This window comes from Lagenorhynchus albirostris, chromosome 2 (genome assembly GCF_949774975.1).
Source record: "Lagenorhynchus albirostris chromosome 2, mLagAlb1.1, whole genome shotgun sequence".
Lineage (NCBI taxonomy): Eukaryota > Metazoa > Chordata > Mammalia > Artiodactyla > Delphinidae > Lagenorhynchus > Lagenorhynchus albirostris.
Window position 1 is genome coordinate 21,448,614 of NC_083096.1, and position 26,350 is coordinate 21,474,963.

At 38.6% G+C, this 26,350-nt stretch overlaps 1 long non-coding RNA gene across 10 annotated transcripts in view; it reads right to left on the reverse strand.

Annotated features, from left to right (window-relative positions):
- The window catches only part of LOC132507843 (uncharacterized), a 119,033-nt gene that overhangs the window by 86,608 nt on the left and 6,075 nt on the right, over window positions 1-26,350 (reverse strand). Inside the window, exons 4-6 of one of the 10 annotated variants that reach the window (XR_009536331.1) lie at window positions 23,628-23,774; window positions 22,246-22,630; window positions 20,191-21,564 (exon numbers count right to left, since the gene is read on the reverse strand). The exons of 3 other annotated variants lie outside the window; for them this stretch is intronic. This is a non-coding gene — a long non-coding RNA (uncharacterized LOC132507843). Of the gene's footprint in view, window positions 1-1,929; window positions 2,014-20,190; window positions 21,565-22,245; window positions 22,631-23,627; window positions 23,775-26,350 lie in introns of those variants that run through there. 6 more of the 10 variants (XR_009536332.1, XR_009536330.1, XR_009536335.1 and 3 more) reach the window with 6 other exon arrangements.

Genomic DNA, 26,350 nt, shown 5'->3' on the forward strand with positions numbered 1-26,350 from the left:
CCCACATGCCACATGGCATGCCCAGAAAAATAAAATTAAAAATAAAAAGTAAAACCCTCCCAACTCCCCACTTTCCTAAGCTTCTCTTCTTTGTTCTCTGGTTGCCTATGGTTCACCATAGTTTGCATGTCCCCAGTTGCATTCCCTCTGCTATTCCTGAATAAACTTGATTCTACTGGCTAAAAAGCTTGCCTTTTTGTTTTAAAGGTTGACAAATTGTTCCACAGGAATAGTTGGAGACAACAATACTGCACTTACAATAGTGGATAGAACAGCCAGACAGAAGGTAAGCAAAGAAATAGAGGACTTAAACAACACAACAGACCAACTGGATCTAACAGACTTATACAAAACATTCTATCCACCAATAACAGAATACACATTCTACTCAATACACATCATTCTCAAGTCTTTTCCAGGACAGACCATATTTGAGGCCACAAATTAAGTCTCAAAAGATTTTAAAAAATAGATTACACAAAGTATTTTCTTCCACCACAATAGGATGAAGTTAAAAATCAATAACAGAAGGAAAGTAGAAAATTCAAAAAATTATGGAAATTAAACAACATACTCTAAAACAACCAATGGATTAAAGAAGAAATCACAAGAGAAATTAGAAAATACTTAGAGACTAATAAAAATGAAAACAAAACATACCAAAACTATGGGAAACAATGAAAGTGGTACTAAGGGGGAAATTTATAGCTTGCATTAAAAATCAAGAAAGATCTCAAATCAACAACTTAACTTTACAATTTAAGGAATTAGAAAAAGAAGAATTAAACCCAAATCTACCAGAAGGAAGGAAATAAAGATTAGAGATAAATGAAATAGAGAGTAGAAAAACAATACAGAAAATCAATGAAAAAAAAAGTTGGGGGCTTCCCTGGTGGCGCAGTGGTTGAGAGTCTGCCTGCCGATGCAGGGGACACAGGTTCGTGCCCCGGTCTGGGAAGATCCCACGTGCCGCGGAGCGGCTGGGCCCATGAGCCATGGCCGCTGAGCCTGTGCGTCTGGAGCCTGTGCTCCGCAATGGGAGAGAGAGGCCCGCGTACCACAAAAAAAAAAAAAAAAAAAAAAGTTGGTACTTCAAAAAGGTCAGTAATAGTTAAAAACATTTAGTCAGATGAAGGAAAAAAGAGAGAAGAATTAAATTACTAAATCAGAAATGAAAGTAGAGACATTACTACAAATCTACAGAAATAAAGAGGATTATTTATAAGAGAGTACTATGAGCAATCATGTGCCAACAAATTGGATAACTTAGATGAAACAAACAAATTCCTAGAAACACAAAAGTTACCAAGACTAAATCACACACAAAAAAATAGAAAATGTGAATAGACCTATAACTAGTAAGGAGATTGAATTAGCAATTAAAAATCTCCCAAAAAGAAAGGCTCTAGGTGTAATAGCTTCACCAGTGAATTATACCAACATTTAAAGAAGAGCTATTACCAATTCTTGTCAAACTTTTGAAAAAAAATTGAAGAGGAGGGAGCACTCCTCATTTCATTCTATGAGGCCAGAATTACCCTGATACCAAAGCCAGATAAAGACTTAAGAAGAAAAGAAAACTACAGCCAAATATTCCTTATAAACATTGATGCAAAAATCCTCAACAAAATACTAGCAAACTGAATTCAGCAGCATATTAAATGCTTATACACCATGACCAAGTGGGATTTATTCCTGGAATGCAAGGATGGTTCAATAATACACCACATTAACAGAATGAAGGGGAAAGTAACACATAATAATCTCACCTGACACAGAAAAAGCATTTGACAAAATTCAACACCCTTTCATGATAAAACACTCAACAAACTTGAAATAGAAGGAAACTACCTCGTCATAATAAAAGTCACATACCAAAAATTCACAGCAAACATCATATTCAATGGTGAAAGAACGAAAACTTTCCATCTAAGATCAGGAACAAGGCAAGGAACAAGAATTTCACCACTTTTACTCAACATAGTGCTGGAGGTCCTAGCTGGAGAAATTAGGCTAGAAAAAAGAAATAAAAGGCATCAAAATTGGAAAGGTAAAAGGAAAATTGTCTCTGTTCATGTATGATATGATCTTACATATAGGAAACCATAAGATCACACACACACACACACACACACACACACACACACACACACACACACAACTGTTAGAACTAATAAACAAATTTAGCAAAGTAGCAGGATTCAAAGTCAACACATAAAAATCAGTTGCATTTCTATACACTAACAATCAACTATCTGAAAAGGAAATTAAGAAAACAATTCCACTTATAATAGTGACAAAGTGAATAAAATACTTAGGGATTAACTTAATTAACCAAGGAGGTGAAAGACTTGTACAGTGAAAACTACAAAATACTGATGAAAAAAGTAAAGAAGATGTAAATATTGGAACTCATTCTGAGTTCACGGGCTGGAAGACTTCACAGTGTTACCATGTCAATACTACCAAAAGCGATCTACAGATTTAATGCAACCCCTATCAAAATTCCAATGACATTTTTTGCAAAAATAGAAAAACCCATCCTAAAATTCATATGGATTTTCAAGAGACCCCAAATAGCTAAAAACAATCTTGAAAAAGAAGAACAAAGCTGGAGGACTCACACTTCTGATTTCAAATCTTACTACAAAGTTACAGTAATCAAAACAGTGTGGTACTGGCATAAAGACAGACATATAGATAATGGAATGGAACAGAGAATCCAAAAATAAACACTTGCATATAAAATCAATGATTTTTGACAAAAGTGCAAAAACCATTCAAGGGCTCTTCAACAAATGATGCTAGGAAAGCTGTATATCCACATGCAAAAAAACAAAATTGGATTCTTCCCTAATACCATATACAAAAAGTCACTCAAAATGAATCCATGACCTTAATGTCAGACCTGAAACTCTTAGAAGAAATTGAGACAAAACTTCATGACATTGGACTTGGCAATGATTTCTTGGATGTGACACCAAAGGCACAGGTCATAAAAGAAAAAGTGGATAAATGGGACTTCATGAAAATTTTTAAATTTTGTGGATCAAAAGACACTATCAACAGAGTATAATGGCAACCCACAGAATGGAAGAAAATATTTGCAAATCATGTATCTGATAAAGTGTTAATATCCAGAACATATAAAGAATTCCTAAAAATCAAACCAAAAAAAAACGAACTACCCTATTCAAAAATGGACAAAGGACTTGAATAGACATTTCTCCAAAGAAGATGAATAAATGGCCAAGAAGCACATGAAATGATGCTCAACATCACTAATCATTAGAGAAATGCAGATCAAAGCTACAATGAGACACCACCTCACCACACACCTCACATTAGGATGGCTAGTATATAATTTTAAAAACATTTCTAATACAGAAAACAGCAAGTATTGACAAGGATGTGGAGAAACTGAAACTGTGCACTGTTGGTGGGAATGTAAAATGGTACAGCTGCTGTAGAGAACAATATGGTGGTTCCCCAAAAAGTTAAAAGTAGAATTACCATTTGATTCAGCAATTCCACTTCCAGGTGAATACCCAATAGAAATGAAAGCAAGGTCTCAAAGAGATATTTGCATACCTCTGTTCATAGCAGCAGTATACATAATAGCTAAAATGTGGAAGCAACCCAAGTGTCCACTGATGGATGAATGCATAAGCAAAGTGTGTTATATACACATAATGGAATATTATTAGCCTTAAAAAGGAAGGACATTCTGACACATGCTACAACGTGGATGACATTTGGGCACATGATGCTAAGTGAAATAAGCTAGTCATAAAAAAACCAAAAACTGTATGATTCCACTTTGTTGAGGTACTTAAAATAGTCAAAGTTATAGAGACAAAAAGTGGAATGGTGGTTGTGAGGGGATGGGGAAGAGGGAACTTGAAGCTATGGTTTAACAGGTACAGAGTTTCTGGTTTACAAGTTGTAAATGGATCTGAAGGTAGATGATGGTGATGGTTGTACAACACTATTTATGTATTTAATAACACTGAATTGTACAGTTAAAAATGTTAAGATGGTACATTTCATGTTATGTGTGTTTTACCACAATTAAAAAATTGAAAAAAATATTCTTTATATACAAATATGGAAAGATCTACAAGACTGATTGTTAAGGAAAAAAACAATGTGCTGACAAGCATTATAGTATAACAACTTTTGTGTAAAAAATAAAAAAGGAGGAAATAACACACTGCGATCTAATTTCATGTATATGCATAAAGAAACTCTAAAGAAATAGCGAAGGAGTTAACGGGGGTTACATATTGGCATTGAGCAACTTTGCAATGGGGAACAGGAATCCACGCGAGAGTATCCCTAGATACTTGTTTGTATATTTTTCTATTTTTGAACCATGGAAATGTATCACCAATTCAAAAATTAAATTAACAAAACTTTAAATCTTATAAGCTGTGTTTCTTTTTTTGAAAATAGTATACCTATGCTATAACTGAATTTTTGAATATATGACATCAATGATGATGAAAGGGAAGTAGGTAGAGGGAAAATAAAGCACTTTAAAGAACTGATGATTGTCCGCCTGCCAATGCAGAGGACACGGGTTCGTGCCCCGGTCCGGGAGGATCCCACATGCCGTGGAGCGGCTGGGCCCATGAGCCATGGCCACTGAGCCTGCGCGTCCGGAGCCTGTGCCCCACAACAGGAGAGGCCACAACAGTGAGAGGCCCGCGTACCGCAAAAAAAAAAGAACTGATGATTGCATTAGCCATCATTTTTAAAATTAACTTTATAGAGGAATACATTAAATGCAATGAAATGTATCCATTTTAAGTGTACAGTTCTTTAAGTTTTGACAAATGTATATACTCATGTAACCACCACCACAACTGAGATATAGAATTTTCACCACAGCAAAATGTTTGCTTTGATCCTTCCTAGTTGATTCCCATCCCAACACCAGCCCCAGACAACCACTGATCTTATTTGTCTTTTCCAGAGTTTCATATAAAAAGAATCATATATGAGATAGTCTTTTGAGTGAGGTTTCCTTCACACAACATATATTTCTGAGATCTGTGCATGTCAATGCATGTGTCAGTAATTTGTTCTTTTTTATTGCTAAGTAGTATTCTACCGTATAAATATACCAGACTTGTTTATTCTGTCACCTAGTGACAGATATGTAGATTGTTTCTAGTTTTGAGCTATTATAAATAAACCTGCTATGAACAGTCACAGCTATTATACGTAAATCTGCTATGAACAGTCACGGACAAGTCTTTGCATTAACATGTTTACATTTCTCTAGGGGAAATACCTAGGAGTGGAATGTCTGAGTCATATGGCAAGTGTATGTTTAACTTTATAAGAAGTGCCAAAATGTATCATTTTACATTCTCATCAGGAGTGTATGATCATTCCAGTTTTTGTTTTGTTTTTTTTTGTTTTGTTTTGTTTTTTGAGGTACGCGGGCCTCTCACTGTTGTGGCCTCTCCCATTGCGGAGCACAGGCTCCAGACGCGCAGGCCCAGCGGCCATGGCCCACGGGCCCAGCCGCTCCGCGGCATGCGGGATCCTCCCGGACCAGGGCATGAACCCGTGTGCCCTGCATCAGCAGGCGGACTCTCAACCACTGTGCCACCAGGGAAGCCCGAGCACTCCAGTTTTTTTGCATCCTCATCAACGTTTAGTATTGCTAGTTAAAAAATTTTTTAGCCATTATAGTGGATGTGTGGTGGAATTTTGTTGTTATTTATTTATTTAAAAAAAATAAGTTTATCTATTTATTTATTTTTTGCTGCGCACAGGCTTTCTCTAGTTGCCGCGAGCGGGGGCTACTCTTCACTGTGATATGTGGGCTTCTCACTGTGGTGGTTTCTCTTGTTGCGGAGCACAGGCTCCAGGTGTGCAAGCTTCAGTAGTTGTGGCATGCAGGCTCAGTAGTTGTGGCTCATAGGCTCTAGAGAGCAGGCTCAGTAGTTGTGGCGCATGGGCTTAGTTGCTCTGCGGCACGTAGGATCTTCCCAGACCAGGGCTTGAACCTGTGCCCCCTGCATTGGCAGGAGGATTGTTAACCGCTGCGCCACCAGGGAAGTCCCTCATTGTTATTTAAATTTGCATTTCTCTGAGGTCTAATGATAGTAAGCATCTTTTCAAGTGCTTATTAGACACGTGCTTCTTTAGCGAAACGTCTTTAAAACTTTTGCCCATTTTGGAGGATTGCTTGTCTTGTTATTGTTAAATAAGAGTTCTTTATGTATTCTGCTTACAGATCCTTTGTTGGATATATGCATTATGATGATTTTCTCTCAGTCAGTGGCTTCCTTTATTTTCTTGACAGTATTTTTTTTTTTTTTTTTTTGGTACGCGGGCCTCTCACTGTTGTGGCCTCTCCTGTTGCGGAGCACAGTCTCCGGACGCGCAGGCTCAGCGGCCATGGCTCACGGGCCCAGCTGCTCTGTGGCATGTGGGATCTTCCCGGACTGGGGCACGAACCCGTGTCCCCTGCATCGGCAGGTGGACTCTCAACCACTGCACCACCAGGGAAGCCCTTGACAGTATTTTTAAAGAGCAGAAATATTTAATTTTGAGGAAGTTCATTTTATCAACTTTTTCTTTTATACTTTGTATTTTTTGCATCCTATCTAAGAAATCTTTACCTACCCTAATGTCACCAAGATGTTCTCTACTGATAATTTTAGGATTTTAAATTACATTGTTAAGGCCTAAACCCTATTTTGATTTAATTTTTTTGTGGATGATGTGAGATAAGAGTGGAGTTTTATGGTTTTTACCTATAAATATCGGATTGTTCCAGCAACAATTGTTGAAAAAAACCTATCCTTTCCCCCTGTCGAATTACTTTGGCCCCTTTGTCAAAAGCCAGTGGGCTAGGTGACTTCCCTTGTGGTCCAGTGGATAAGACTCCATGCTCCCAATGCAGGGGGCCTGGGTTAGATCCCTGGTCAGGGAACTAGATTCCACATGCATGCCACGACTAAGGAGCCCGCCTGCTGCAACTAAGACCCAGTATAACCAAATAAATAAAGAAAGAAAAGCAAAAATGTTTTTTTAAAAAACCAGTGGGCTATATATGGTCTCTACTCTGTTCAGTTGATCTATGTGTCTATATTTATACGCACACAACACTGTCTTGATTATAGTAGCTTTTTGGTATAATCTTAAAATTCAGTAATGTAAGTCTTCCAACTTTACCTTCTTTCAAAATGGTTCTGATTATTCTAGATTCTTTGTAATTTTTTTTACGAATTTTAGAATTAATTTGACAGCTGATGGGATTCGGATTGGGGTTACATTGAATCTACAGATCAATTCTGGGGGGGTGATATTTTTAATAAGCTACCCCAAATATGGAAGCTTGGTATATTGAATATTTTAAGTTGAAGGAGTTTGAGAAAATGGCTGAAGCAGGAAGGTCCCCCTAACCACCCCACTTCTCCCCTGACACAGTCATGAACCCCTCATGTGAGAGATGCCCTCCCTATACTCAGAGGAAAGGAGCGTCCTTATCTCTGAAGATAAAGGTATGCTGAGATGCTAACAGATAGGCCTTGCTAGGTTTCCTCCAGTTTTACCGCACGTACCATGTACCTTAACCTATCATACTCCTCCACACCTGTCCACCCTTCATCAAGCCTAGCATAAAAATCCTCAGGTTTAACTATTTCTTCGGGTCTTCATTTCCTTATGAAGACTCCCACGTTATGTAAAACTTACATGAAATAAATTTGTATGCCTGTCTTTTGTTAATCTTTTTTCTGTTGGTTTAATTTTCAGACTCTAAGAGGATCAAGAAAAACTTTTTCTTCCCCTCCAGTTTCTGGTGCCCACACAGGAACTCCTTCAGCTGGGAACACCTTGCTGAGTCTGGAAGCTGTAATAAAGAGATCTTGGACCTCTGACAAAACCCAACAGAGGTAAGAATTCTTACCTCATTAATCTGTCAGATCTCTACCTGTGGGGACCTGTCAAGTGAAGGTGGTAAGAGTCTTTCCCTTTCCAAATTCAGATTAGCAGGAGAGAAACATTTGAAAAAATTAGTTCTCTGGATTATGACTCTGGTTAATATTTGGTTTGAGGGCACCCACTGGTTGTCGATCCTTTCCCTCCTAGGAAAGGATTGCTTTCCTGTTTGTTTCTCTTTCTGTGCCCTGAGAACTTGACTTGGTTTTCCCCATTAGGGCATGCAGGTTCTGCAGGTGCAGGGGCCAATTGTCAGATTAGGGGCCCCCAAAGTACAGAGGGGCAGAAATGTAGGTTTCACCCATTTTGTGGCTAGCATCCTAGAGGCTGTTGCCTGCTCTGGGGTGGAGGGTTGTCTAAGTCTTTCTATCTTTTGGCCATCTTTGGGAGTGGCTCTAGATATTGGGAGGGCTGCAGCTTTTGCACTCTCTTTGAGGATGCACTTTGCATCCATGTTTTAGTCATAAAAGGCTTACTGGTTTTGGTTTCAAGTCACCTGATAGTCACTTTTTTTTTTTTTAAGGAGCTACTTGGAACCTGGGCAAATGAAAAATCTTAAAGGACTGCCCTGGTGGCGCAGTGGTTAAAAATCCGCCTGCCAATGAAGGGGACACAGGTACGATCCCTGGTCCAGGAAGATCCCACATGCCACAGAGCAAATAAGCCCGTGTGCCACAACTACTGAGACCACACGCCGCAACTACTGAGCCCCTGTGCTGCAACTACTGAAGCTCACGAGCCTAAGAGCCCGTGCTCCACAAGAGAAGCCATCGCAATGAGAAACCTGCACACTGCAACGAAGAGTAGACCCTGCTCGCTGCAACTAGAGAAAGCTCGCGCGCAGCAACAAAGACCCAAAGCAGCCAAAAAAAACAAAAAAGAAACTTAAAAGATCTTCTCCACAGATATTAGTAAAGTGCTTTAGCCATCTGAGTGGGTAACCTTAACTTATTCCATCTGCCAGAAGCACAATTTGGATACAAGTGTTCTTTTATGAACTAGTGAGTTTTATATTAATATACCTGACACATGGTTAAAATTTTAAAGCAAAAGCTGTAAGATCTCTGTATTTGTCTGCCTGTATGTTTGTGTGTGTGTGTGTGTGTGTGTGTGTGTGTGTGTATTATGTATAAGTGATATTTTTCTACCTCCAGATGGTATTACCATATTAATTTATAAAATCCCTTAAAGGAGTTCTATTCAAATTGGCTTAGAGATAAGTGAGTGCTCATATAAATTAAGTATTCCTAAAACTCTCAGAAATATAGACAATAACCCCAATTTTTTTTAAATTCATGTGATCTGGTGTAATTTTGATAAATAAAGTTAGTTTTCTAATTGTTGGTAAAATAAAAAATAGGCATGTCTTCAGAGTTGTCAGCATTAAATATAATGCAGACATACAATTTTCTTCTACCTAGGTTTACTAGTCAAACAAACTTATATTATCTCTACTAGATGTTTAAGATTATAAAACTGTAGGGGACTTCCCTGGTGGTCCAGTGGTTAAGACTCCACGCTTCCAGTGCAGGGAGTGCAGGTTCCACCCGTGGTTGGGGAAATAAGATCCTGCATGCCCCACAGCGTGGCCAAAAAAAAAAGATTATAAAATTATAAATCCAACCTATAAACAAAATGTACAATTAGAAATGAATTGCTTAATGCATGTCAAGTACCATAGTGAAAAAGAGAGATAAGAACCATGTTTTTAGCTTCTTGCACTCTTTGCTTTTGTGATTTTTTTTGTTTTTTAAAATTTTCTTGGCCGCCACGGGGCATGTTGGATCCTAGCTCCCCAACCAAGGATCGAACATGCGCCCCCTGCATTGGAAGTGTGGAGTTTCAACCACAGGACTGCCAGGGAAGTCCCTGTGATATTTTTGAAACTTACCTGATTCTCGACAAATAAGTTGATGATTAGCTTTGTTTAAAGTCTCATGAAATTTTCCTTACTAATCTAAAAATAATTGTTAAGAAGAAGTGAATTCATAAAAAACTAAAAATATAGCTACCATATGATCCTGCAATCCCACTCCTAGGCATATATCCAGAGAAAACCATAATTCAGAAAGATATATGCAACCCCAATGTTCAATACAACACTACAATAGCCAAGACATGGAAGCAACCTAAATGTCCATCGACAGATGAATAGATAAAGAAGATGTGGTATATATATATATATATATACACACACACAATGGAATATTAGTCATAAAAAAAGAATTAAATAATGCCATTTGTAGCAATATGGATGGCCCTAGAGATTATCATATTAAGTGAAGTAAGCCAGACAGAGAAAGACAAGTATCATATGATATTGTTTACACATGGAATCTTACAAAATGATACAAATGAACTTATTTACCGAGCAGAAAGAGACTCACAGACATAGAAAACAAACTTATGGTTACCAAAAGGGAAAGGGGATAGGGGTAGGGATAAATTAGGAGTTTGGTATTAACATATACACACTAATATATATAAAATAGATAACCAAAAAGGATCTACTGTATAGCACAGGGAACTATATTCAGTATCTTGTAATAGCCTATAATGGAAAAGAATCTAAAAAAGAATACATATATGTGTGTATATATATATACATATATAGAACTGAATCACTTTGCTGTACACCTGAAACTAACACAATATTGTAAATCAACTGTACTTCAATTTAAAAAAAAAAGAACAGAGACTTTCCTGGTGGTCCAGTGGTTAAGACTCCGTGCTCTCAATGCAGGGGGCCCAGGTTTGCTCCCTGGTCAGGGAACTAGATCCTGCATGCCGCAACTAAAAATCCCACGTGCTGCAACTAACACACGGTGTGGCCAAATAAATAAATAAATATTTAAACAAAAACTTTAAAAAAGAACAAGTGAGTTAAAAAGATGTGAGATTAAAGTTTACAAATGAACTTTTCAATAATAATTATGTTCTATAATATATCTACTTAAAATAGTTTCAAAAACTTCTTGATATCTTAAAGTTCACTCAGTTAAGTTAAATGATGGATATTAATTGAATATCTATATCATTTTCAAATAAGATACAATACTGAAACAATTGTTGAACATAGTTTATCTACTTGTGGCATTGTCTTTGTATCCAATATAGAGAAGCTACATATATTTGGGTCTGTTAATAAACATGAGAAGTTGTACTATGAAAAAGATATGCTTCTAGAATATTATAAAAATGGTATATTCATAAATTTGCTACAGAATGATAGTATGTGGCAAACAGTTCACAATTGCCTGGTTCATGGTTGAAGAGATTATTGGTCTGCTATTAACAAGAAATAGTTTTTAAAAAAGGAAAGGAAAGGAAAGGAAAGGGCGGGTGGGGGGAGGATTACTTTTTAAGTAATCTACCTGGGAAACCAAGGTTGTGCATCTTAGAATAATTTCCTGTGCTTCACATTGTCTTTATCAGGTCTTTAATTACTGAAGAAAACCAAGTCTTCTTAATATTAAAGGAGCTACGTTTTGTTCACAACTATTTAGCCTTCTGCATTTGCCTTAAAAATCTTTTAATGCCACTTTGGTTAATAAGATAATTAAGTATTGTTTCATAAGGATCTGTGATCCTATCCAAGTGTTCAAACCTTTTGGCATTTTTGACAACTTCTAAAAATCAAATTCTTTTTTTTAATATTTATTTTTATTTATTTATCTATTGGGCTGCATCAGGTCTTTGTGGCACGCAGGATCTTCGTTGCGGCGTGTGGGCTTCTCTCTAGTTGTGGAGTGCAGGCTCCAGAGTGTGCAGGCTCAGTAGTCGCAGCGCATGGGCTTAGTTGCCCCTTGGCATGTGGAATCTTAGTTCCCTGACCAGGGATTAAACCTGCATCCCCTGCATTGGAAGGTGGATTCTTAACCACTGGACCACCACGGAAGTCCCCTGAAATTCTAAATAGAGTCTTTTTGACTTTGAACTAACTTTGAGATTTCCCAGAAGGCCTCTGGAAAAATCTAAAAAAAAATTATCTCTCACCTTGTAACAGAGAGATGTTAATTAGGTTTATTTGGTATGTTAAATTACATTGGAAGCATTGTCAAATAACAAGTGATGAAAAATCCTCGGGTTATATGTGTATGAATATGTTACTAATACAAGTATTCCAGATTGCATGAAGTTCATAGAAATTTGTCAATACGCTCGTTGTCTAATCATTATCTTAAAATATTGTATCCCACAGAAATAACTCAATTTCCTTATGAAATGAACACTCATAACATCTTTAATCATGGCCATTTTAAAGTATTTTGTCATTTACAGTTATTGATTCACTCTGATTCTTCTTCAAAAGTGTTTGCAAGCAGCTACTGTGAGAATGCCACTTGAATAACTTTGAGACCATGCCACTCGACTGAGTAAGAATTTCCAGAACAAATTAAGAAGCTGATGGATTCATAAAATGCTAATCTGAGATCAAGAAGAACAAGAATTAATTACATGGGGCTGAATGAACTGATCGGGATGATTGTAATTTTTTGATGACTTTTTGTTTGAAGCATTGCTGGTTCTTTAATGTTTTGTTTTCCAGATTCAAGGAAATATTTTTCCCTTTTTTTTAAGGTATCTATAACTTTGAGCAATTTGGTAAAGTATACCTTCTTCCCTACTTCATGGTTTATTTCATAAACTCTGAACTCCAAGTCAGTCAGTCTGGATATGTACTCTGGCTCTGGATATTAAAAGAGAATGCTCAAAAAGAGTCAACAGTTAGAAGATATATTGAAGGAAAACATCCACTTATAATAGCAAAAATAAATAAAGAGAACCTTCAGATGACCTTTTCATGTACGGGGATTAGTATTTAATTCATACCAGCAGAAAATACAGACCATATAACAATGGAATATTGCTCAGCCATAAAAAAGAATGAAATAATGCCATTTGCAGCAACGTGGGTAGACCTAGAGATTGTCATATTGACTGAAGTCAGACAGAGAAGGACAAATATCATATGATATTTGTGGAATCTAAAAACAATGGTACAAATGAACTTATTTATACAACAGAGATAGAGTTACAGATGTCGAAAACAACCTGATGGTTCCAGGGGTGGAGGGATAAACTGGGAGTTTGGGATTGACATATACACACTACTATATATAAAATAAATAACTAATAAGGACCTACTGTATAGCACAGGGAACTCTACTCAATACTCTCTAATGACCTGTGTGGGAAAATAATCTAAAAAAGAGTGGATATATGTATATGTATAACTGATTTGCTTTGCTGCACAGCAGAAAGTAACACAACATTGTAAATCAAATATACTCCAATAAAATTTTTTTTTAAAAAAGGAAAATATAGACCAGAACCCTAACCCCAACCTCCTACCATGCCTTCCTATTTCAAGGAGTCACCACTTTCTGCACACCGGTCCTCAGCAGGTTGTCTCCCCTGGAAGTGGTACAAGTTGAGTCTAGGTCTGAGGATCAGTCAGCCTCCATTTTATAGTCTCTTTCTGTCTTCCCAAGTCTCCAAAGCCCACTTTAGCTTCCATATCACCAGCTACAGGTTCTTTATGGATACTGATTTTCCCACAATTAAAAGAGAAAGAGAATACACATGTTACTCTGAACTCTTAGCAATTGTCATGGAAACATTCCCACTTAAGGGCTATTCTCTCCATCTGGATTACAGAGTTCAAATGCACAGCAATTCTACATAGCAATTTGCCCATTTTGCCCAAGCCAATCACAGTCGCTATAGACATTTCTCCCCTTGAGCTGATACTACCAGAACCACCCCAACCCTTTAGCAAGAAGTTTCTTTCTTCCAGACATTCTCATCAACCAATGTGAACAATGAGGCATTTTCCTCTCAATCTCCTGCCTTCATCCTGTATATCTATCTGCCCAGGAAATTTAGACCACCCTCTAGTATCCTTTCCAATTTAGTTTTATGTCCTAGCAATCCACTGTTTTAAATTCAGCAGAGACCTCAGAGAGGCTTTCTGCACACAATTTAAAGCTCTAGCTGCAGGATGATTTGACTCTCAGATTACAGTCTAGGGGTTTTGTAATGAGCCAGTACTGCAGACGTTAACTGTATGAAATAAAATTTAAATTAAAAATGTATTTTCTGGGACTTCCCTGGTGGTGCAGTGGTTAAGAATCTGCCTGCCAATGAAGAGGACACGGGTTCGAGCCCTGGTCCGGGAAGATCCCACATGCCGCAAAGCAACTAAGTCCGTGAGCCACAATCCCACGTGCCTAGAGCACGTGCTCTACAACAAAGAGAAGCCACCGCAATGAGAAGCCCACACACTGCGACAAAGAGTAGCCCCTACTCGACACAACTAGAGGAAGCCCGTGCACAGCAACAAGGACCCAACGCAGCCAAAAAAAAAAAAATGTATTTTCTACTAATTTTTAAATTTATTGTGAAATATAGCATAAAACTGTTGTGTATAACATTATTTACAGTATAAAGAACAACGAAAACTACACTGTGTACTAAAGAAGAAATCAGCCCCTTCATAATCAACAGAACTCTGTTACATATTATAAGAGTTAAAAACATAGCTAACAACAACAAAAATACTATTGCCTTCAACAACTATAATGACCCCTTTATCCTTTCCATTCTTCTGAGTGAATAGCATAACTTCCTTTGTTTTCAAAACGTGTATTTAAATGTGTTCCCAAATGTACTGGTCTTTGGGAGTGTGTATAGTTGTGAGCTCAAGGTCCTTCCCACTGAATGGATCCCAAAGAAATTCCATTGAATCTGTAGATCAATTTGGAGAGTATTGCCATCCTACAATATTAAATCTTCCAATCCATGAATATGGGATGTCGTCCCACTTATTTAGGTCTTCTTAAATTTCTTTCAACAATATTTTATAGTTTTCAGAGTACAAGTTTTATACTTGTTTTATTAACTTTATTTCTAAGTATTTTATTCTTTTTGATGTTGTTGTACATGGAATTGTTACTTAATTTAATTTTCAGACTGTTCCTTGCTAGGGTAGAAACATAATTGATTTTTGCATATTGAGCTAATTTTTTGTTTAAGTGTATCCTTTAGGATTTTCTATATACAAGATCATGTCATCTGTGAATGAGATTGTTTTACCTTTTCCTCTCCAATCTGGATGATTTTCACTTGCTTGCTTATTGCCCTGGTTAAACCCTCCTAAAATGCATATGGATTTTCAAGGGACCCCAAATAGCCAAAAACAATACTGAAAAAGAAGAACAAACCTGGAGGACTCACACTTCCTGATTTCAAATCTTACTACAAAGCTACAGTAATCAAAACAGTGTGGTACTGGAAAAGACAGATATATAGACCAATGGAATAGAATAGAGAGCCCACAAATAAATCCTTGCATGTATAATAATAATATAATAATTTTTGACAAGGGTGCCAAGGTCATTCAATGGGGGAACACATTCTTTTCAACGAATGGTGCTGGATAGCCACATGCAAAAGAACAAATTGAACCCTTACCTAATACCATATACAAAATTCACACAAGGAACTTCCCTGGTGGTGCAGTGGGTAAAACTCTGCGCTCCCAACGCAGGGGGGCTGGGTTTGATCCCTGGTCAGGGAATTAGATCCCACATGCATGCTGCAACTCAGAATCCGCATGCTTCAAGTAAGAAGTCTGCATGCCACAACTAAATGTCCCGCACGCCGCAACTAAGACCCAGCGCAGCATATAAATAAATAAATAAATAAATTTAAAAAATTCACACAAAATGGATCCATGACCTAAATGTAAGACCTAAAACCATAAAAGTCTTAGGAGATACATAGAGCAAAACTTCATAATGTTGGACTTGGCAATGATTGCTCAGATATGACACCAAAGGCACAGGTAACAAAAGAAAAATAAACAAATGGACTTTATGAAAATGAAAAAAACTGTGGATCAAAAGACATTATCAACAGAGTTAAGAAGTCAACCCACAGAAAGGGAATAAATATTTGCAAATTATATATCTGATAAAGAATTAATATTCAGAACATATGTGAATTCCCCAAATTTCTATATTTGACTTTTAATTCATTCCACTGTGGTCAGAAAACTTATGTAGCATGTTGCAATTCTTTTAAGCATTTTGAGACTTGCCCTGTGGCCTAAAATGTGGTGTATCCTAGAGGATGTTTCATGTGCACTTGAGAAGAATATGTATTCTAGTGTTTTTTCATGGAGTGTTCTATGGACATTTTTGAGGCCTAGTGGGTTTAAATTGTTTTTCAATTCTTCTGTTACCTTGTGGAACATCTGTCTAGTTGTTCTATCCATTATTGGAAGTGGGGTATTGACATCTCCAGCTATTACTATTGAGTTGTCTATTTGTCCCTTCACTTTTATCAGTTTTGCTTCATGTATTTTGGGGCTCTGTTCTTAGATGCATATCCTAATGGATTGACCCTTTTGTCATTGTAAAATGTCCCTTTTTATCTCTAGTAACTCTTTTTTTTTAAGTCTATTGTGTCTGATATTGGTAAAACCACTCCAGCTTTCTTATGGTTGCTGTTTGCACACATATCTTTTCTCACTCTTTTATTTTCAAGTTATTTGTATCTCTGAATCTGAAGTGTGTCTCCTGTAGTCACCATATAATTGGATCTTTTTTAATCTAGTCTGTCAATTTCTGCCTTTGATTGGATTGTTTAATTCATTCATATTTAATATTATTATTGATATACCTGATTTACATTTGCTTTTTTACTTTTTGTTTCCTATATGTCCCATCTCTCTTTCCCTCTATTCCTCTTTACCTCTTTCTTTTGCATTAAATGAATATGTTCTTATGTAAAATTTTAATTCCAGTAATGATTTTTTTCACTGTGTGTTTTCATTATGTTCCTTGTGGTTACACCAGGACTTACAATATGTATCTTAACTAATCAGAATATTTCAAATGTATTCTAACTTAATTTTAGTAAGATGTAGAAATGTGGCTCCTATATAGCTCTATTTCCTTTTCCTCCATTTTGTGCTATTATTGTTAAACATATTATATCTATATGTGTTACAAGTCCAAAAATACACTGTTATAATTGTTACTTTATATAATTTTATGTCTTGTAAGGAAACTGAGAGGAGAGAAAGTACATATAGAGTTTGTTATACTAACCTTCTTATTTACCATTTCTAATTCTCTTCATTTGCTCCTGTGGAATTGAGTTACCATCTGGTATCATTTCCTTACTCCAAGGCAGCTTTGCTCCCATCATATCTTTTGTGCTGTTGTTGTCAAATATTTTACATTTCTATATGCTCTAGGCCCAATAATACATATATATATATATATATATATATACACACACACACACACATATATACACTGCTTTTATAAATTGCTTTTAAAATTAGTTAAGAGAAGAAAGTAGAAGAAATAGGCACTTCTGCTGTCTTTTATCATTACTTAACATTTACTGGTGCTATTTATTTTTTCATGTGGACTCGAGTTACATTCTGAGGTCATTTGCTCTCAGCCAAAGAACTTCTTTTAGTATTTCTTAGCAAGTGGCTGTTAGACAACAATTCTCTCAGTTTTTATTTATCTGAAAACCTCTGTATTATGTCTTCACTTGTGAAAGATAGCTTTGCTGGATATAAGGTTCTTGTTTGACAGTGTTTTTTCCCAGCACTTTGAATATGTTATCCCACTGCCTTCTGGCCCTCATTGTTTCTGATGAGGGGTCAACTGTTAATCCTTTGGGGTCTTCTTTTATGTGACGAGTAATTTTTCTCTTGTTCTTTCAAGATTTTCTCTTTGTCTTTTAGCATTTTTACTCTAATATGTCTGGGTATAGATCTCTTTGTTTTGTGTTCATCCTGCTAGGAATCCATTAGCTTCTTGGATGTGTAGAATAATGTTTTTCATCAAATTTGGGTAGTTCTCAGCTATTTTTTCAGCTATTATAATTTTTATTGGAGTATAGTTGATTTACAATGTTGTGTTAGCTTCAGGTGTACAGCAAAGTGAGTCAGTTATACATATACATATATTCACTCTTTTTTAGATTCTTTTCCCATATAGGCCATTATAGAGTATTGAGTAGAGTTCCCTGTGCTATACAGTAGGTCCTTATTAGTTATCTGTTTTATATATAGTAATGTGTATATATCAATCCCAATTTATCCCTCCCCACCTCCTTCCCCCTTGATGACCATAAGGTTGTTTTCTACATCTGTGACTCTATTTCTGTTTTGTGAATAAGTTCATTTGCACCATCTTTTTAGATTCCACGTATAAGCAATACCATATGATATTTGTCTCAAAGGGATCTTTTAATTGGTTGTCTCAAAGGGATCTTTTGTCTCAAAGGGATCTTTTAATTGGTTGATTTTTTTTGCTTTGCTGTATACTCTTCATTTCATAGATCTACACCAAGATGGTTCTGCTTCCCCACCACCTCCACTGCCAGAAAGAACCTTAGAGTCCTTCCTTCTTGCTGATACAGATTGTAAGGGCAGTACTCGCTCTCAAAAAAGTTATAAAAATGAGACAGTTAAAGGTTAACAATAAAGGAGGACCTAAATGGAAAATGTACAAAGAATTATTAAATTAGACAAAAACAATACATTTCAAAAACCCATAATGTATTGCAAAAATAATGCATAAAAAAGTCAAGCTAAGGGGCTTCCCTGGTGGTGCAGTGGTTAAGAATCCACCTGCCAATGCAGGGGACACATGTTCGAGCCCTGGTCCAGGAAGATCCCACATGTCGTGGAGCAACTAGGCCCATGCGCCACAACTACTGAGCCTGCGCTCTAGAGCCCGCAAGCCACAACTATTGAGCCCACGTGTCACAACCGCTGAAGCCCACATGCTTAGAGCCTGTGCTCCGCAACAAGAGAGGCCACTGCAGTGAGAAGCCTGCACACCGCAACTAGAGAAAGCCCACGCACACCAACGAAGACCCAAAGCAGCCAAAAATAAATAAATAAATAAATTTATTTTTTAAAAAAAAAGTCAAGCTAAGAATTACTGAATATATACCTGTATATAATGCAAAGGCTTAAGAAGCTATGCAACAAAACCCTTTTTTTAAGGTATAATTTTCAGCTATTTTTTAAAAAAACTTCTTCCTGCTTCTTTTTCTCCTCCCCTTCCAGTATTTCTATTACATGCATGTTGATGACCTTAATGGTGTCCCACATTTCTTTGAGGCCCTATTCATTTTTTCTTATTGTTGTAAAATATACATAAAATTTACCATTTTAACCATCTTTAAACATACAATTCAGTGGTGTTAAGCATATTCACAATGTGGTACAACCATCACCGCTATCCATTTCCAGAACTTCTTTTTATCATCCCAAACAGAAACTCTGTACCCATTAAAAAAGTACTCCCCATTCCCCCCTTCCTTTGCCTCTGTTAACCTCTATTATTTTTTCTGTCTCTATGTCTGCTCAACTTTTAAACTTTAACCACAACAGTTCCATTTTTAATCAGACTTTCATGTAGGGAAGGAGGGGCAATTCTTTGGCTTAAAAATATAATTTAAAGAAAATAACTGCCTAGGGGAAAAATAGAAAAATATAAGCAATTGGCCACAGGTGGAGGTGGGAATGGTGATGATTCATCTCACCCTGAAGTAACTCCAGATACTCCAGGATATCTATGTTTATCAGTAGGACAAAGCTTAATTAACAAAGGTAAAATATGTGAAATTAGTTGATTCCCTTATCTGACCACACAGCATAGATGAATGCTTGCAAGGGCAAGCCTGGGGAAGGGAATGGTGCCTGAGTATGTTGTCTGCTGGTGTTCCCAAAGATTATGGGCCTCAAAGTTTGCGGTTTCAAGTAATTGCTATTTATATCAACTGTTCGAGGTAAGATGATAAGATGATTAAGAGTTCTTTGCACAAGATTTAACATGTTCTTCAAATAACACATTGGTCAGCCATGGAGAGAAACTCCTTGTATAATCAAAATCATTTCAAAGCATGTCACCAGAAGTGCATTCAAAAATTATTAGAGCACTTGTACCTCCTGAGCCTGATAGGCATGGTAAATAGCATCTTCTTCAGGACTGAGGGAGAGTATATGTCTCTCTGAATGTCCAATGTGGAGAACCTTTTTTAGCAAGAGTGGCTAAACAGTACCTGCTCCTGTGATACAATAGGAAATATATATATTTGATCTTTATCCCTGGTTCTTTTTTTAAAAATAAATTTATTTATTTGTTTTTATTTTTGGCTGTGTTGGGTCTTCGTTGCTGTGCTCGGGCTTTCTCTAGTTGCGGCGAGCAGGGGCTACTCTTCGTTGCGGTGCGCAGGCTTCTCACTGTGGTGGCTTCTCTTGTTGCGGAGCATGGGCTCTAGGCGTGCGGGTTTCAGTAGTTGTAGCTCGTGGGGTCTAGAGTGCAGGTCCAGTAGTTGTGGCGCATGGGCTTAGTTGCTCTGTGGCATGTGGGATCTTCCCGGACTGGGGATCGAACCCATGTCCCCTGCATTGGCAGGCGGATTTTTAACCACTGCGCCACCAGGGAAGCCCTATCCTTGGTTCTTGACACAGAGCTCCTAAATGGCTTGGAACACCCTGAGGGATGGGAGTGTCTTTTTTTCTAATGAAGTGTTTCTTGGCAGGGCCCTAGATGGCTTCAGGTTGGGGCCTTGTCACCAGAAAGAAAAGCATGATTAGGGTTAGAACTTTCAGGCTCACCTCCTAACATCTGGGGAGGGGAAAGGGACTGGTGATTGAATCAATCAACAATAGCCAATGATTTCATCGATCATACCTTTGGAATGAACCCTTAATAAAACCCCTTAAAGGATGGAGTTCAAAGAGCTTGCAGCATGGAAGATCCATGCCTCTCCCCAAGCCCACCACTTTGCCCTATGTGTCTCTCCCATCTGGATGTTCCCCAGTTATATCCTTTATAATAAACCAGTAATAATAAGTAAAGTACTTTCCTGAGTTCTGTGAGTCATTCTAGCAAATAATCAAACCTGAGGAGAGGGTTATGGGAACCCCCAACTTATAGCTGGGGTTGGTCCAAAGTTCAGGAGGCCAGGGACTTGTAACTGACATCTGAAGTGGAGGACCACCTAGTGGGACTGAGCCCTTAAATCTGTGGAATCTGATGCTAATTCCAGGTAGTTAGTGTCAGTAAGCTGAAGAAATGGTGTTGGAAAAGACACCACATATTTCTTTGTTTGTTTATTGGCTGCGTTGGGTCTCCGTTGCTGCATGTGGGCTTTCTCTAGCTGCGGCGAGTGGGGGCTACTCTTCGTTGCGGTGCGCGGGCTTCTCATTGCAGTGGCTTCTCTTGTGTGGAGCACGGGCTCTAGGCGCACGGGCTTCAGTAGTTGTGGCACATGGGCTCAGTAGTTGTGGCACACGGGCTGAATAGTTGTGGCTCGCAGGCTCTAGAGTGCAGGCTCAGTAGTTGTGGCGCACGGGCTTGGTTGCTCCGGAGCATGTGGGATCTTCCTGGACCAGGGATCGAACTCGGGTTGCCTGAATTGGCAGGTGGATTCTTAACCACTGCGCCACCAGGGAAGTCCACCACATACTTCTTGTCAGGAGGAAAAAAACCTCTTACTTGGTGTCAGAAGTGTTGAGGATAAAAACAGCAAAGAATCTCCTTTACACATCTGCCAGAAGAAGAAATAATTTCTTTATTTTCATGTTCAAGTTCTACGCATTTTATGGGCAATAATGTAAAAATGTTTCCTTTTCTTCTTTCTTTCTATTTTTTTTTCTCACGATGGTCTGCACAAATTCTAATGCCTCTCCAGGCATCAGTGGACAAGAAACATAGTATTTTTAGGAAGGTGTGGGCCTTTTATGGTTTTATTTTGGATATGTATTATAAAAGCCTAGAAAACAGCCTCTGTTTTCTAGAAAACCCAAAGCCTGGAAAAGCCCTAAGTCCCTTGTAAGTTTATTATCAAACACAGTCACTCAGTCACTTCCAGACTCTGGAAGAATAAAAGCTACACACCAGGGCTTCCCTGGTGGTGCAGTGGTTAAGAATCCGCCTGCCAATGCAAGGGACACAGGTTCGAGCCCTGGTCCAGGAAGATCCCACATGCTGTGGAGCAACTAAGCCCGTGCGCCACAACTACTGAGCCCACGCGCCACAACTACTGAAGCTCGTGTGCACTAGAGCCCGTGCTCCAGAACAAGAGAAGCCACAACAATGAGAAGCCCGCGCACCACAACAAAGAGTAGCCCCCAGTCGCCTCAACTAGAGAAAGCCCGTGCACAGCAATGAAGACCCAACACAGCCAAAAATAAATAAATTAATTAATTTTTAAAAAAAAGCTACACACCATTTCCTCCACTCATGTGTATGGTTGGCTTCACACAGATGATAAAACTACTTCACCCTATGAACTGTTCTGTCACCGGTTTGTGGTGTTCACTGGGTCTTGAGCCCTGCCTTCGCCACAGTGCACGTCTCTTCCAGATCATTCCCTCTTCCATTTGGGATGTGAAGCCAGACAGCCTTGGTTCCTTCTTAGCGTCTGCCACTATGTGAGCTGTGTGATCTAAGATACATCACTTACCCTCTCCAGGTGCTAACTTCCTCATACGTACAACGCAGGGAGTGTGTGACATCTCATCAGAAGTCTGAAGTCCAGGACTTTTCTTTCTAGCCTTTGCCCTTTGTCCCTCTTCCAGATCATGACTTTGCTTTTGCATAAGCCGTAGCTGCTGGAGGATGCAAGAGTCATCAGAACATAACCGCTTTTGGATGAGCTGGACGTGGAAGGGTGCTGACAGGAGCAGATTACGTTTTCTTCGATAACTGTCATTCACCCCGTTCTGCTGAATTGTTCTGCCCTGACTCAGATAAGTCTCAAGCAGAGCTCAGAGCCTTTCAGTTTCTCTTGGTCACTAACCAAATTAATCCCCTTTATGTGGGTATTTAAAACTGCAGTCTGATCCCAATAAACATGATATTGTCTCACCGGACTAAAAGCTTCTTTCCGCTTTCTACCAGTCAGGCCTGATTCAGGCTTAGATGTTTACAATGGAAAAGGGCCGGGAGGAGGATGTCTTCTGTTTCTTCTCTCTTCCTGGCTTTTCCTCTGCCCCCTCTTGCAGGACTCTGTGGCATCTAACTTGGGGGAGAGGAGGGTGGGAAGATGGAGGGGTGGTGATAAGGCAGATTTTTTTTAAAAAGGACAGAGTCCCACATTACTGGTACAATTTTCCTCTGTTACGCCAGCAACCATGAAGGTGCAAATCCAGCCCTTGTCAAATGGTGGTAATCTGGCTCACCTCGCCTGATTCACTTACTGGCAAAGCCACAACCTGCAGAGACCCTCTGTCCACAGGCAGCTCCCGAGTACTTCTCACCTTTAGGCATCGTCAGGCCCGAGCCGGAGACCAGCCTCGTGTGTCCCCAGACACAAAAGTCAAGTTCTAGGGTTGGTTCCATGAAACCCTCCTCACTTGGCCGGGATTAACAAAGCGTGCAGAGAAGAGACGCCCAGCCCACCACCAACTCACTCTAAAGAAATTCTATTACCTTCCTTTTTTTTTTCCCAATGATTTAATTTTTTTTTCTTTATTTTATTTTATTTTTTTGGCCACGCCATGCAGCTTATGGGATCTTAGTTCCCAGACCAGGGATTGAGCCCCGGCCCCCAGCAGTGAAAGTGTCAAGTCCTAACAACTGGACTGCCAAGCAATTCCCCTCTCTTACCTTTCAGGATTAGTCTCTTTGATTCTTCTTACACTTCAGGGGGGTGATAAGCTAATAATAGCAAAATGTATTCATCATCTTTGAGCATGACCTACGTGGCACATCTGACTCCCTCCTGTTCACAGTTTTGGAGCCTCTGATAAAACTCTTAAACAAAAGGAAAAGCTAAATTTGTATCCAGTTCTAATATACTTAGGATTATACTTCTAAACTTGCTGCCTAGAGATGTTCTCACAAAACCTATCACACAGTCCACAAGTTTGAATTCCCTCTCTCTGATTTCATATCTGCAGGTGAGCAGAGACTTGACATTGATTCCTGCATACACTGAAAATGCATATGTATTTTTCTGTGGTACCAGACTATCAGGAAGCAAAGGTGTCTGGCTCCCTTCAGCAGAAACAAGTGAAAGCCCACGTGAGTGGGAGGCAGAGTCATACTTGCAGGACTTTCTCATAAGATTCCTTCCTGACACACTGATTTTTTTGCTTTAACTTACAGCCTGTGTCTCTTCAATGCCTCTAGGGTTGACGGAAAGAAATACATTTGGGAAATATGATGGCCTTTTCCACTAGTCTGCTCCTTCAGCAATTTTGCCATAAGAGTAGTTTCTTCTAAAGTGTTTTTCTACAGAAAAGTATCACTTTACCCCTATTTTCCAAATAGTGACATAGGTGAAAGAAGACGCAAGCAACTCTGTTCTGTATCTTCTGTAGTGTGCATGGACCCATCGTAGGTCAGCATTTTTTGCTTACAGTAACATCACTTCAAAGGCCAACCTGAACTGGTTGTACACTTTTCTTTTTTTTGTTGTTTTTGTTTTGTTTTTTGCATTTAAACATATAATTTTATTTTTTATTTAATTTATTTTTTAAATTAATTTTTATTGGAGTATAGTTGCTTTACAATGTTATATTAGCTTCTACTTACAGCAAAGTGAATCAGCTATACGTATACATATATCCCCTCTTTTTTGGATTTCCTCTGCATTTAGGTTGTACACTTTTCTTATTTGAAAACTCGTTCTTATTGCTGAATCAAAGTTTATGCAGTCGGTGAGTTTGTGCTAGAAACTACTACTACAGGCACCAATCTGTCATCTGCTGCTAATCTCTCCAAAGTGAGTCTGAAAATGTTTTAGCATAAACTTTGATTCAGCAATAAGAACAAGTTTTCAAATAAGAAAAGTGTACAACCTAAATGCAAAGGAAATCCAAAAAGTTGCTTTACAATGTTGTATTAGCTTCTACTTACAGCAAAGTGAATCAGCTATATGTATACATATGTCCCCTCCTTTTTGGATTTCCCTGGTCTGTTAAGATGTCTGCTTCTGTTTGTGTTACACCCAGCTGTTAGGTTTCTCTAATTGCTGGCTGATAGCTCTATTATTTTTGGTAATGTCCTTGAGCATAATTTGCTCCAAAATCTGATCCAGTTAAATTTGAGTCCCCTTCCAGGGATACAAGCAAATTGAAGTGAGGATAAATGAGGGCCCAGTATTCTCAGTCTGCCACAACTGTTGTAGAGCCTCCACTCTATGAGATGGCTGAGTGGATGAATGGACCCTTGACTTCCTGGCTACATTCTCCTGGAATTTAGCCTCTGCAACATGGAACTGAGGTGAGGGGCTTGAGGTGGAAGCATGAGAAATGCTGGCAACCTGCCCCTCCTGGGAGGACACCATAGCCCTTGACTGGGAGCTGGGGGAATAGGGAGCCTTATCTTCTTGGCCACAGCTACCTGGAGAGGAGCATCTGTTATGCTGAGCTTGGGTTAAGGGGAGAAGGAGTAGGTCATGGTTCAGGTACCATAGACATTTGTTGTTCTTACTGAGATTTAGTAGATTTTCTTGAATAAATATTTCATTTGCTGTACGTCCTTAGGGCACCTTCCAGAGACTTTAAATAGCTGTTGTGTTCTAAAACGTTCACCGGTTATAGTTGTTTTGCTGGAAAGGAGAGCTTCTAAAATAGTATTTTATTGTGGATTTTAATTGCCTGTCCTTGATATGTAATAAGGTTGAACATTTTTCACCTCATCCTGGGTCATTTGTGCTAGTTTATGCCTGTGTGCCCTCAGATCCATTCCTCATGTTTTCCTGCAGTGCACGGCAGAGGGGCTCACCCTTGTGGGCTCCCATGTCAGCTGGATTCTGGCCGAATTTGGCTAATAGTGTCCCCCCACTGTGGAGGACACTTGAAGGCAGGAGAGTGAAGCCAGGGATTTCTCCCCTCCCTTCTTTACCCTGGGCTTTGCCTGCTGTGGTTGTGACTTGAGCTCTTCCCAGACATGCCCACGGCGATTTCAGCTTTCACTGGATAATGTTGCCTTCTGGGGTCCTAGAACATTTTCTCCTACATTTGTCGGCCCAGCTGAGGGGATGAGAGTGGTTTCCCACATTGTCCTCACTATCCCATTTGCCTCTCAACTCCTCCGTCACCTGTATAACTAGTGCCTTGCATTAAATTCCCTCTGCTGTAAGTACTTGACGCGGTGTCTGTTTTTCATGTTAGACTCTGACTGATACACCATTAGTGCTTCCTTTTCTGTTAAATTATTATTTTTTTCTTTTTTCTATAGTCTGCCCTCCTTTTCTTTTTAATTCTTAAGAGTTCTTTATATATTTTGAATACTTGTCATTTATTGATTGTATGTGTTGGAAAAACATACAATCAATAAATGTATGTATTTATACATACAAACTCTTCTCTCTATTTATAGTT